This window comes from Lissotriton vulgaris, unplaced genomic scaffold (assembly GCF_964263255.1).
Source record: "Lissotriton vulgaris unplaced genomic scaffold, aLisVul1.2 SCAFFOLD_3089, whole genome shotgun sequence".
In the NCBI taxonomy this organism is placed as follows: domain Eukaryota; kingdom Metazoa; phylum Chordata; class Amphibia; order Caudata; family Salamandridae; genus Lissotriton; species Lissotriton vulgaris.
This window is the reverse complement of record NW_028248643.1, coordinates 152,024-166,535: the sequence shown is the minus strand read 5'-3', so window position 1 is coordinate 166,535 and position 14,512 is coordinate 152,024. Positions and strand designations below refer to the sequence as shown.

Here is a 14,512-nt window from a genome sequence, read left to right as displayed (position 1 = left end):
TCTTATTAAGTTCCTAACTGTAGTCTCAGTACTCGCCTAGTCTGGAATGCATTTTTTGAGCAAGGCAATTATATATTGGTCATCACAGGTGTCTAAGGGAGCCCTTTGGTTAAATTTGATGCAAATTTTAAATTTAACCAAAAAAGAATACTTTGAAAGGACCTCCAATACCTAGTCTTACTTTACTCCAAGGATCTTCTGAATAAGTCAATAACAAAAACTGCAATATATCACCACATGTTAGCTGAGAACTGTTCTCATTGAGTCAAATGCTGTAAATTCCTCCAGAATTTCACAAAATCTTCCCTCAACAATGTGTGTGTGTGGACTATGTTCTGGGATTAGGTGCATGTAGAGATTGTTCATTAATATTTTGCCTTCCTTCTTGGTCACTGAATAAACAAATCTCCCATTCACCTTTTATTGGTTACAAACAGCAGGGTTTGACATCAGCCACTTTATTGTGACTGTCCCTGGGTTGTGTCAATCTCTGCACTTGCTTGATCTTCAGGGATCAGTTTCCTCTTTCAACCAACCCTTCAGGAATACCTTTAACTTTTGCTTCTGTTAGGACAACCAACATTCTTAACTTTTTTGAATGTATTGACTCACATCCTAGCCAGCTCTATGTACTGAAATGTGCTAGCTGGCAATACTTTATTGCAATTGGCTCAAAAGCCCACTATTTAATGTGTCATAAATGCAAAGACTATTTAGATAGACACTGAAAACATTTCTAAATATAGTAGAAATCGCAGGGTTACAAAATTTAGAAACTAAAATCAGAGGTTAGTCACTGCGGTTTAAGAATGACTTTAACACACATTAACATTAATAATTAAAAAAAGAGATATATGGTGCATTCATAAACTTTATAATTAATTTGTTGCACTTTCTTAACAAAAGTTCATAGCGTTATTCACAGTTTGTACATTGTATGATTTAAAAACAGTTTCAGGAAAGCAACTTAATTAGAATATCGACAATGACATCAGAATATAGGGCCCCATTATGATGCCGATTGGACTGCCACCGACAGGCAGTCGGTGGCTGTCCGACCACCAACAGTCCTTCGATCCGACCACTGCATTTTAATGCTGCCGGTTGGACCCAGAGCGGGCGGAGTCCAGACCGCTGCCTCTGACAGGATCTCAGAGGTCAGAGTCATGGCGCAGAATGGCTGAAAGAACTCCACCATGTACAGGCTGTCGGAAAGGGATATTGGGGCCCCAAACAAGGTACTCATCCCTCGTGGGCCACTGCAAAGTGGCCCTGGGGGCACATGTAGTATCCCTACGCACCACCTACACCCCATGGGATAATATTTTGGTAAATGATAAAGAGGATACAATATTCATGTCAGACATAATTTTTGCTTACAATATTCTGGAATACAGTTAGCAATTTACATGCCTTTTGATATTGGACAGTTGCAAATGATGTGCAGCAAATGCTCATTATCAAGCCAACAGTACATGCAAACAGTTATTGCAACACTTGTGTACCCCTTTTCACTAACGTCAGTGCATTATACCCTGAAACAAAGATATTTCTGGTAGACCAGCGGTAGCAAGAAATCTTTAAGATAGTATTGTGCAGCAAGTTTCCTGTAATTAAGCAATAGGTCGGTGATTTTAACGTGTAAATATCTTTATTCGGCAAATTGATCACCATAAAAGCATACATATACATAAACAATTTAGTTCACCGGTAAAACTTTAAAAAGTACGGATAAAAGGGAAGAAATACACCGCAGTCACTAGTTTGCTACAAGCTGTTTCAAGCGTCAGACCATCGGTCCCCCCGTGTGCAATTTCAGTAGACGGGAGCGCGTCACCCACGCACTGCCCAGGAATTTTGCCACCCCGCAAATCATGGTGGAGGAAGAAGAGTCAGTAGAGAGTATACGTAGTGCCTGGCTATGGCACCTCAACCCCAATTCCCTACACACAGGTTTCAGCCAGAGTTTCCGCGCCACTTTGTAAGCGGGGCAGGCAAAAAATAGGTGGGCCACAGATTCCTTTGGTGCTGCACATCCAGGGCACGAATACTGGGCGGCCCCAGAGTTCGACCACCTCGCCGTAAAGTCATGCACCGGAAGCGTCCCATATCTCAATTTTAGATATAGTGCTCGATCTAAAGGTTTGGTTATCAGGTCAAGGAAGGGTTCCAGTTTTTTTACCCATTTAATTAACAGAAACTGGTCCGTGAGTGAGCCCCCATCCATGACCCTCAGTGCATTGCTCTGAACCCAATCCCAATATAACTTTTTGATCACTTCCTTAGGTGGCGGCGTTTGTGACTCCCAAGCATCCCTTAGACCCAAGTTAAGAACCATGTCTCTCTTGTTGGTGATTTAAAATTTGATGTCTCCATTCACAAACATATTTTAAAGCATTTTTATGAGGTGGGATTCATCCCAGAACTTTCAATTTTATATAACTTCAATAGAGGTTAAAGACAGAGCTCTCAGCTATTAAACACATGCAAAATAATTTGACCCCAAAGCATTGATTTTATAGTTGTCAATTTAACTCCTAGGACAGAAACACATAGTTTTTAGCTGGTTCATCAAAAGGTTTGCAAGTGGCAGAGCAGCTTAATTCTAAACAAATGACAATCTGTAAAATGTTACCTGTGCCAAATAATTCTGTGAAAATGATTAGGTGAGATCTACGATACGTTTCAACGGACACTCATGCGAAGTGGCATCGATCAAATTTCGTATGCAGAAAAGATTTGTGTGGAAGCAGACACAGTTGCAGTGCCAAAATTACAGTGTGCCATGGAGATGGGAGAACAAACCCCCACATTACTATGCATGAGGCACATAATGGAACCTCCAGCCGAATATGGTGCTGCACAGTTTTTTTTCCTTTTCGCACAATGAAGTGTTGTTAATTTTCCTTCAATGTTATTGTGCTTCAATTATAATGAATCTAGTTTGAACTAAATGATACCTTATCATCCCACTCTTTAATGGGAAATAGCGGCATAAAAAAATGGAGAAGAAAGGATTGGCTGAAAAAACTGTTATGATGAAGCTAGGTGATGGAGCACCATAAGAGGGGTACAACATATAAATGCTGGCTGGTGGTTGGTCAGTGAATCAAGGTGTAAATACCAAGACATTTTAGAGTTTGATTTATACCCCACTTAGTTATAATGCATACCAGGTTAAGCTCTGCTCCCATTTACTGACCAAGGAAAATTTACCAAAGATGATGATTGGGTCTTATTCGGATGGGTGTTCCTATTGTAAATCAACATTGATGCAAGAGCTGCTGTTAGCCAAAAAGAGTGTTGTTAACCATAAGCAAAGGAAGCATTGAAATGTCTACCCTTCCTATCTTCAGAAGAAAACATTCCATGGCTTTCAAACATTCAGGAAGATTAGAATGTATGACAGCAGAACCCATGGCTAAACCATGCGTGCTTCAACAACGCAGTCCCAACAGCGAATACGCCTTCACCATGCATACCTTAACCATGCATGCCTTGACCACGCAAGTTCATTGTAAAGGCATTATTGGTAATGTGATATGCGTGTAAAGATCACCTTACAAACTATGCCGATCCCAGCCCCCCTCCCTGGTCCCTAAAACTGCCCCAGGCATAAAAGTGTCCTTCCCTGAGCCCTAGATCTCAGCCCCACGTCCTAAAAACTACCCCAACTCCAGGCCCTTGCCATGAGCCCTAAATCCTGGCCCCCAGCCCAATAAACTACCCCAACCCCAGCCCCTCCCACACTGGGCCCTAAAAACAGCCCCACCCCGAAAACTAAGAGGCCTAATACCTAGCCCTAAAACGACCCTACCCCGAGTTCTAAAACTGGCACAGCCCTAAAAACCAGCCCTAGAAATCTGCCACCAGCCCCAAAAACTCCACCCCACCCCTCAAAACCCAGCCCTAAAAACTATCCCCTACCCCCTCAAAAATCAGGCCCCAGCCTCACTGTCCATATCCAGAGCTTCCTTTCACGACGCTTCCTTTTCCTCTCCCCGCCCATCCAGACACTAGACCGTGCACTGCTTTAACCACGCATATCTGCGTGACTGAGGCAAGCATGGTTTCGCTTGCGGGGAAACAGCACACGTAGCTCAACCCACATTGTAAAGGCTGTTTCCCATAAGTTTATTGATGTGTGACTAAAAAGGCACAGAGGCAGAATACAGCCTTGCTTACAACTGTTTAAGGTGGAAATCATCTAGGACTACTGACCCACTTGCCCCAATAGTTTCTTACTCAGGTTTTATTGTGGAGTGAATGTATTTACCAGAAGAATGTATTATCATGTCAAATCAATGTGTTCCATAGTGTTGTATATCAATATTGTCAAGCACAGATCTATAGCCATCCAAGCAGCAATATATGCTTAGGTGTTTTTCTATAGTGACCTAGAAGTGAGCATGATCAGCAACATTATACTATTATTAGCCCAAATCACCTGTTCTGGTACCGGTTTGCAACTAGTGGAGATTGTTTGGGAAGATCACCCAATCACTTAAATGATGCAAAACGTTTCTTGCAAACAATGTTTCTTTCTACATCTATGTGAACTCTAAAGTCAGAATTATTTTCTGTTGCCCTTTATATGGTTCGTGCACCATTAACCTGGTATGCGACCAGTATGTAACAAAGGTTCAAAAACTTAAAAGATTCCTTTTTCCAAGGACCTACTTACTAACTTGTTATATTATGTTGTTCCTATTTGTATAGCACACTAATCACCCTAGAGGGTATCCAGGTGCTTGCAGATAGGTAGGCTGTGCTCCCCAGGGGTAATAACTGGAAGAGCCACGTCTTCAACTTCTTGTGGAACTTGAGAAGCGATGAGGTAGGTCTGATGTGCTGTGGCAGGTCATTTCAGGTTTTGGCAGCAAAATGAGAGAAAGCGTGCCCTTCAGTTCTATTCTTGTGTCTTTTGGGTACCTGTGCTAGTGAGGTGTCTGGTGGTGTGGTGGAAGTGTATGCAGCTATTGAGGCTTTGTATCTGTATGAGTAGTTTGAATTGAGTGCAACTGTGTATGGGCAGTTAGTGTAGTGATTTGAGGTATGGGGAGATGTGGGTGCAGCGAGGTAGGTTGAGGACGAGCATTACTACCGTATTCTGGATGGTTTGGACCCTTTTCAGGAGTTGTTTGATGCTCCGTACAAAGACTGTGTTGCTGTAGTCAAGCCTGCTGGTAATAAGGGTCTATGCTACTATTTTCCTGGTATTTTGCCAGAGCCACTTGAAGATTTTTCGTAGCATCCTCAGGCTGTAGAAGTAGGTGGATTTATTTGGACTGACATGTTGAGTTTGTCATTGAGGATGAGTCCTAGGCTCCTGGCATGAGCGGTGGTAACTGATGTCCACCAGGTGGAGTTCCATGTCTTCTTTCCGAAGACAGGTGGAGTTCCATGTCTTCTTTCCGAAGACACCACTTCGGTCTCCGGATTGTCATAGTGGACATCCATCTAGCAAAGTTGGTCTTGGTGGCTGGAGTCTAGTCCAACAGAGGGGGTTTTAGTTGAAGGTTGTCTGCGTAAGCAAGAATGTTGATGTCATGTGATCTGATGAGGTCTACCAGTGCGGTCATGTAGATGTTGAACAGGGTGGGGCTGAGAGATGATCCTTGGGGGATCTCTGCAGATGAGGTTCTAGGATTTTGATTTCTATTTTGGCAGGCTGCCTCTTTGGTTTTTTCCTGTACGGAAGGAGCAGATCTAGTTTAGGATAGTGTGTTTCCTGTTGCTTGTTTCCAGGTCATTGGGTATGTTTCAGTGGTGATGGAGGAGTTCGGAATATGAGTGAGAGCTTTGCTGATAGGGGAAGTGCCCATGTTTAAGATGTGGTGGAGGCATGGATGTGCCTGGGCCCCATAGAGGGTGGATCTCATGTTGTTGGCTGTCTCTTCAATGGTGACTGTTTTCTAAGCTGCCAGGATGTTTCCAAAGCATTTACAAGCTGTCTGCAAGTTTGGTGGGATCCTGCTGTGTGTTGAAATTGCTGTAGATGGTTTCTATTTTGTTGCTGAAGAATTCTGATAGGCCTGTGCATAAGTCTTGCGAGGGTGTGATGCTGCTAGTGGTGGATGCTGGTGTAGCGAGTTCTTTGATGATCGTGAAGTTCTCTTTGCATCTGTTGGTGCTCTTCTCTGTGTTCTGCTGGAGCCTTCTTTTTGGTTACTCTGATATGCTGGTGGTAGAATCTCATGGTAGTTTTGAAGGTGTCTTTGTCTACTTCTTTGCAATCTAGTCTCCATCTTCACTCCAGATACTTGCAGGATTGTTTTGTTGCTCGTAGTTTATCTGTGTACCAACTTGCTTGCTTCCACATTCTTTTATTCCAGTTAAAAGGACAACAAAGTTCCTCCACTTTTGTCTATCTTTTTTGCAGGTTTCTGTACGGTGCCTCAGCTGCAGTTCAGGATCTAAATTTCTGTTTCCACAGTTCACCTCCAGGTGTTCTTTGACCCGTCTCTCTTTTGTATGCCTTGTGGGGTCCAGTGGAGAGTTGTTCTTGTGATGGAGTCTTGTTCTCTTCTGATAGTGTGTCCTGTCCATCTGCATCTTTTCTTATAATAATGGTGTCCATGCTCTCTTGCTTGCATCTGTTGAGCAGTTCCTGGCAGGAGATGGTTTTCTGGCATAAAATACACCGGATTCTTCTCAGGTTACTGGTGTGAAAGGCTGACCGTTTGGTGATGTCGCTCTTTGTCATCCACCAGTTTTCTGATCCATACAAGAATGTGGACAGAAGGCAGCTCTGGTAAAGCCCGTATTTTGTTGTTGGTGCTGTACTGAGATCACCTCTACACATTGCTCAGCATCCTGTAGGCATTCCTGGCCTTGTTCAGACTGTTTTTGATGTAATTGCCTGCCCATCCATCCACCATACTGCTTAGGTAGGAGAACTCTTCTGTAATGACGTGGTCCTCTCCATCCACTGTGATTTGTGAAGGGTTTGGGATGTTCAGTGGCATGACTTCATATTTATTTGTTCTGATCTTTAGACCAATTCCTGTGCATAGGTATTGAGGTGAGATGTATTTTCCTGCGTATGCTGATTTGTGTGTGAGAGAGCAAGGCTAGGTCATCCACATTGTTAAGGGCATCCAGTATGGAGAAAAAGCTCAGTCTGATGCGACTTGCTTGGTCTTCAGATGCGCATCGCATCACCCAGTCGATGACTAGGTTAAAGAGAAATGCTGACTTCACTATACCTTGTCACACACCAGTCTTGTCTTCAAAGCTATACTCAGTATTGCCCGCCTTACAAGTAAAATGATCATAGAAGCTCTTGATGAGAACTATCTGCTGCGGAATACCATGGGTTTTCAGTATACACCAGAGGCTTTCATGGTGGATACTCTCAAAGGCTTTCTCAAAATCAGCGAAGTTGATGAACTGGTGCCTCTGCCACTCCGTGCATTCCTCCACGATGTTGCATAGAGTAAGGATATGATCAACATACCCTCAAACAACACAGTCTGTTCTTTTCTTAACTGCTTGTCCGCTGTATCAAAAATGTGCTGCATAAGGATTTTTTTCCATGATTTTACTCAGGAGTTGACAGAAGGGCGATTCCACGTTGTTATAGTTTGTTAGTGGAGAAGTGTGGCTCAGGGGTTAGAGGCGGCAGACCTGGAGCTTGAGTTCGGTCCGGGACCAGGGTTCAATTCCCCACCTCGGCGGGTCTTGGGCTCAAAATTCCGCGGACTCGTTAATTCTCGCTCCGGTGCCTTCTCAGCTCACGGGTTCACACTCTGCGACTCTGGGCAATAGCTTGCTTAATCTCCACAACGGCCCCTCGCCGCGGGATGCCTGGCTTTCACCTTGTGGATACCCTGCCAGGGCTATCTCACAGGGGAATACCAGGACGGGTTCCCTAAGCAAGCGCCGAGATGCCCCAGGGTAAGTCGTGCGCTATATAAGACTTCATACTTTACTTTACTTTACTTAATGCTACCTTCTTTGGAATCCTAATAATGATGCTTTGGTTCCAGTCTTCTGGTACTTTCCTCCCTCTCAAACTAATGTAAACAGTGGTTGGAGAATCCTAGCTGATGTTTTAGGGTCTAATTTGAACCTTTCTGCATCCAGGTTGTCTGGGTCAGGAGCTTTTCGGTTCTTGAGAGATCGCGAGGCAGAGCTGATTTCTTCCTTCTCTGGTTGGGCAGTGTTCACATTCAAGTTCTTCTTTGCATCAGCAGAGATCCACTTCTATTGTTGATAATTATGTGTTCATGACTTCTATGAAGTGGTTGTGCTTCCTGGTCTTTCTCTGTTGTGAGTAGTCTGCTTTACTTAACCATGCTAGGGGTGCTGTGCGTTGTATGAGATTTACCACTGACCATGTTCGTGATCTTGAAGACCTTTCCCCATGTTCCTGTACTGGCTGTCTATGCTTGTTTGACAAGGTTATGCATGTGCACCCACTGGTCTTCTCTTGTCATTCTTTTGAATGCTTTGTTTGCTTCTATTTTCCGTTGCTTGTATTTCTCCTGCAGCCTCTCAGATCTGGCCTCCATGAGTTTCTTTTTTACTGCCCGCCTGTCTTCAGTAGCTTGTCATGTGTCTTGTCTTATTCATTCACATGTGTTCCTTGTCTTGGTTCCCAGGCCTGTTTCACTGTTCTCATATATTGAAGAGATATGTTCCCATTTCCTGTTGACTTCATCTGCACCTGGATCAGACTTATCTTCCTTGTCTGGCAGGCGTTGGAACCTGTTTTTGATGTGTAAGACAAATGCCTCCTCACTCTTGGTGTCTTGTAATTTTGCCACATGCAAGAACTGGCAATCTGTTTTTAATATGGCTGCTGGCTTCCCATTAGAGCCCAGTGGCTCAAAGCTCTATATAATGGAGATCAATTTACCAATCAGCTTACAGAATGATACAAATGGCCCTGAGTACGTGCTTACCAACTGACTTTGTCAACCGCTGCCACATCACTGATAAGCTGATAAACTAATATTCAGATCACAGATAGTGTGCCCTGCTATCCATGACCATAAACAGGTACCATGATTGTATATGATTCTTATTATTCTTATTACACGTGCATGTACCCTTTTAGATGGAAAACAAGGAGCATGTTCAACAAGACACATAAAGAAGATTCTGAACATACCAATGGTGCCCCCATCTAGCTCTACGAGCAAGCTCCGGGCCCGCTGCTTGACGTCCTCTGGCAGACTGACACTATTGAGGAGCTCTGGATAGGCACAAACAGCAGCTACCTGCAGAGCACACAAAACACAAGTTAATGTGTATCGATGGTGACAGATTGTGAGTGGCCAGACTAGTTGCCCCACAGTGTCCCTTCTCCCACTCGCTGGACTTAATTATTTGTCTTTGTATATTTTATACTTTGTATAAGTTTGTTTTCAGGTACAGGTCTGCCCCAGATGCAATCTGACATACAAGACGGCAAAGGCCACACAACACATCTATCTAAACTAATATAGTTGAATGGGAATGGAAATCATGAAATGGTCATATCACTTCACCAGAATTCTTGTTTTACTGGAAGTTTCACTGATCTCAGAGGACCTGCAGAAATGCCAAAAATACTATAGTCTTGTAGCATTTCTCATCAAATGGAAAATCTTTGTTCCTGAAAATCCACTGTCATTTTTATGGAAATCCAGTGTTTTCTTTGGTGGAAATGTACACAGTTTCTAATAATTTCACAGTATCTGAATATCTGAATATTCTCATGGAATGGTAATATTTACCCCAAATTTCAGTGTAAATACATCCTTCTTATTTTTTTCAGATTGTTACACTCAAACAGTCCACTGCATTACAGATACTAAGGGCCCCATTAGGATCCCCATTAGGATCCGCCCGCCATCCGTGCAGAAAGGACCCCCGCCATATTACAATGGTCTTTCCGTCCACCGCTTTTCCGCCCGGTCAACATGTCGACCGGGCGGAAAAGGGTTTAATATGGTGGCGGTGGCTGAAAGACAACGCCAGCCTTATTAGTATGGGGTTGTTGAAATGCCTTTCCGTGGCTGCATTGCCGCTACAGACAGGCATGCGGAGTCTGCTTGGGGGGCCCGTTGCGGCCCCCCCAGGGACTCCGGGGAGTGTGGGGTGCACATGGGGATAGCAATGGTACCCCCCTGCAGTTCCATGCACAGCATGGCAGGCACCGCGCGGTGCCTGCCATGTTGTGCATGGAAGTGCACAACATGCTTTCCTGGAAATGTGTCGGCAGTGCTGAGTGCACCGCCCGCCACAATGTTAGGAATGCAGGATGTGCCCGCCACTGTGGCACCCATGGTGTCATTAGGATGCGCCTAATGGCGGTCCCTTTTTACGATGGGATCCGCCCGCCATCCTAATGTGCCCCCTAGAATCTGAGCATGGAAGGTATTTCAAAATACCTTTTTACACAGAGCAGTATCTCCAGCAGGCCCTCCTTGAAACAAGCCTACAAAAGTCCTGAAAGACCTTTTTCGCAAGCTTACCCAGGCAATGCAACTCTTACCACTTACTTGACTAAGCCCGTCTACGCCCGTCCGCGCCTGGACCGCGCCCAGTGCCAGGACCCCTGGCCCTCGAGGACCCCGGCCGACCCGCCTGACGTACTCCGCCGCCACCCTCATCGCACTCAACACCGGCCGACTCCCAGAATGCCACCAAGCCACACCACGACGCACCCACGGACCTTTCAGCTGCCACGCCTGCAAATTCACCTGCATCCGGACCTGCCTCGCACCAGCACCCACCAAGTCGAACAACAGAAGCACCCACCTCAAGTGCATCCTGCTCAACACCTGCTCCGTCCACAGACACGCCATCGAACTCTGGAACCTCCTCGACACCACAGCCCCTGACGTTGCCTTCCTCACAGAGACCTGGATGAACGCCTCTTCAGCTCCCGACATCGCCATCGCTATCCCAGAGGGCTACAAGATCGTCCGGAGGGACCGCAACGCCAACCAGATGGGAGGAGGCATCGCCATCATCCACAGGAACACCATCCGTCTCACGACCAGCACCGACAACACCCTGACCACCGCCGAACACCTGCATTTCCAGATCCACACCGACCCGAACACCACCCTCAGAGGCACCCTGATCTACCGACCCCCGGGACCACGCACACAATTCAGCGAGGACATCGCCGACTTTGTCAGCCCACATGCCCTCCCCTCCGCCGACTACATCCTCCTGGGGGACCTCAACTTTCACCTGGAGAACAACAACGACCGCAACACCAGCACCCTGCTCGACAACCTCGCCAATCTTGGACTCAAGCAGCTGGTGTCCACCCCCACCCACCTCGCCGGACACACACTCGACGCAGTCTTCTCTTCGAGCACAGACATCGACTTCAGCCACGCCACAGAGCTTCAATGGACGGACCACAGCTGCGTCCACTTCACCTTCAAGAGAACGACGACCCACCACCACCAGCAACAGGTTGCCCGAAGAAGCTGGAACAAGATCACTGCCGACCAGCTCGCCACCTCCCTGAGCCAGCACCCTCCTTCCAGCTCAGCGAACCCCAGCCAGGCCACCGACAACCTCACGAAGTGGATCAGCAACTGCGCGGACGAACTCGCCCCGCTGAGGACCCCGCCCAGCAGACCCGGCAGCAAGAAAGCCCCGTGGTTCACCGACGAACTCAAGAGCTCCAAGAAGAACTGCCGAGCCCTCGAGAAAGTCTGGAGAAGGGATCCTACACCGGACAACAGGACCACCTTCAAGCTGGCCACCCGGAAGCACCACCAGCTGATCCGCGCCGGCAAGAAAACTGCTTTCAAGGACCGGCTGGACAACAACGCACACAACTGCAAGGAACTCTTCAACATCGTGAAAGAGCTATCCAACCCCAGCGCAGGAAACAACGACATCACCCCATCGCAAGACCTCTGCAACTCCCTCGCTTCATACTTCCACAACAAGATCACGGACATACACAACAGCTTCAACAACCAACCAACGCACACCAAGACCGAACAACCACCCCCCACCACCACCCTCCACGCCTGGACCCCGATCAGCACCGAAGACACCATCCGCACGATGAACTCCATCCACTCCGGATCACCGACCGACCCCTGCCCTCACCACGTCTTCAACAAGGCTGACGCTGTCATCGCACCCCACCTGCGAGACATCATCAACACATCCTTCGACTCCGCCACCTTCCCTGAGAGCTGGAAGCACGCCGAACTCAGCGCTCTACTCAAGAAACCCACAGCGGACCCCACCGAATTCAAGAACTACCGCCCCATCTCGCTCCTCCCGTTTCCAGCCAAAGTCATCGAGAAGACCGTCAACAAGCAGATGGCCGCCTTCCTCGAGACGAATGGATCCCTCGACCCCTCACAGTCCGGCTTCCGAGCCAATCACAGCACCGAGACCGCCCTCATCGCCGCCACCGATGACATCCGAGCCCTGATGGACAACGGAGAAACAGCGGCCCTCATCCTCCTAGACCTCTCCGCAGCATTCGACACTGTCTGCCACCGCACCCTAGTACAGCGCCTCAGCAACGTCGGAATCCAGGACAAGGCGTTGGAATGGATCATCTCCTTCCTCGACGGAAGAACACAGAGAGTCCGTCTACCACCGTACAAGTCAGAGACCACCGAAGTCATCTGCGGCGTCCCTCAAGGATCCTCTCTGAGCCCCACCCTCTTCAACGTCTACATGAGCCCCCTCGCGGCCATCGCACGCCAACACAACCTCAACATAATCTCCTACGCCGACGACACCCAGCTGATCCTCTCCCTGACCAACGACCCCGCCCCCGCCAGAGCCAACCTGCACGAAGGGATGAAAGAGGTAGCCGAGTGGATGACGACCAGCCGCCTGAAACTGAACTCGGACAAGACGGAGGTACTCATCCTGGGCTCCTCACCCTCCGCCTGGGACGACTCCTGGTGGCCTCCCGCCCTGGGCACCGCACCCAAACCGACAGACCATGCACGCAACCTGGGCTTCATCCTGGACTCCTCCCTCTCCATGACCAGGCAAGTCAACAACGTCTCCTCGGCGTGCTTCAACATCCTACGCATGCTACGGAAGATCTTCTGGTGGATCCCCACCGAGACCAGGAAGACCGTCACCCAGGCCCTCGTCACTAGCCGACTGGACTACTGCAACGCCCTCTACGCCGGTACCACCGCCAAGCTCCAGAAGAGACTCCAGCGGATCCAGAACGCCTCAGCCAGACTCATCCTCGACATCCCACGAACCAGCCACATCTCCGGACATCTGAGAGACCTTCACTGGCTCCCCGTCAACAAAAGAATCACCTTCCGCCTCCTCACCCACGCACACAAAGCCCTACACGACCAAGGCCGAGCTACCTCAACAGCCGAATCAACTTCTATGCCCCCAAACGCCACCTCCGATCAGCCAACCACGCCCTCGCCGCCGTCCCCCGCATCCGAAGAGCGACTACAGGAGGAAGGTCCTTCTCCTACCTGGCCGCCAAGACCTGGAACTCCCTCCCGACCGACCTGCGCCTGACCCAAGACCACCTCTCCTTCAGGAAGAAGCTGAAGACCTGGCTGTTCGAGCAGTAGCGGCACCCCCCCACCCCCAGCGCCTTGAGACCCTACGGGTATGTAGTGCGCTCTATAAATGTCATTGATTGATTGATTGATTCCTTGGAAATGTCAAGGTCATTCGGGATCCTCTTGATCACCATTTTTATTCACCATCAAAGCACTTGCTCACAATGGGCGTGATTCACAAACTGCATTTTGTGGCATGCAAACTAGTTCTAACATAGTACTACTTACTACAAAATGCAATTCACAAACCTACGGGTGTAAATCTCCACCTCTACCTCTGACATTTTTTTGTAGGGAGCTCTCCACTCATATAAGTTTGCTATTTAGTAGTAAATGTGGGAAGGACCAGGGGAGTGGTGGGAAAATGGTACCTACTTTAAACTCGGAAGAGCTTTGAGACGAATACGGTAGAGTTTAGGGAGGGATATTCTAATACAAACACCAACCCACAAAGAATAAAATCATTCATATTGGAAAACTACATTAACAAGTTATTAGAGCCCAAAATGCCACAGTAAAGGTGTGAATGTAGTCCAGCTCAGCCATGGAGTAAATCAAGCACCACACATGGCCATTCAGAAGTACAGCAACACGCCCCCATGAAAAATAATAGAGGCAGTGACTTAAGACTTAAAATAAAACTCAATAGGAATTTCGGTCAATATAAAATAATATCTTTTCACTTTAAAAAAAATTATATAAATGTAATTTAATATCAAGAAACGTATATATTGATGAAAATAAATAATATTTTATATAATATATGTTAATACCTTTTTGAATTTATACAATAAATGAAACTGTAATTTATTAAAAATAATTATACTAATTTTATACATAACTAATAGAAATGTTTAATGCATAACAAAAGAATAAACATTTTATTTTAGGTAGGATTTAAAAAAATAAACAATAAAAACAATAATTGAAATAATTTCACATTTGTTATTCAAATTAAATAAATATTTAATTCACATTTC

The 14,512-nt window shown here is 46.7% G+C and overlaps 1 pseudogene across 1 annotated transcript in view; it reads right to left on the bottom strand.

The window, feature by feature from the left end:
- Nucleotides 1-14,512, bottom strand: part of LOC147663879 (alanine aminotransferase 2-like) — a 131,189-nt pseudogene that overhangs the window by 81,799 nt on the left and 34,878 nt on the right. Inside the window, exon 3 of the transcript XR_015305207.1 lies at nt 9,119-9,227. The product of XR_015305207.1 is annotated as an alanine aminotransferase 2-like (transcript). The remainder of the gene's footprint in view (nt 1-9,118; nt 9,228-14,512) is intronic.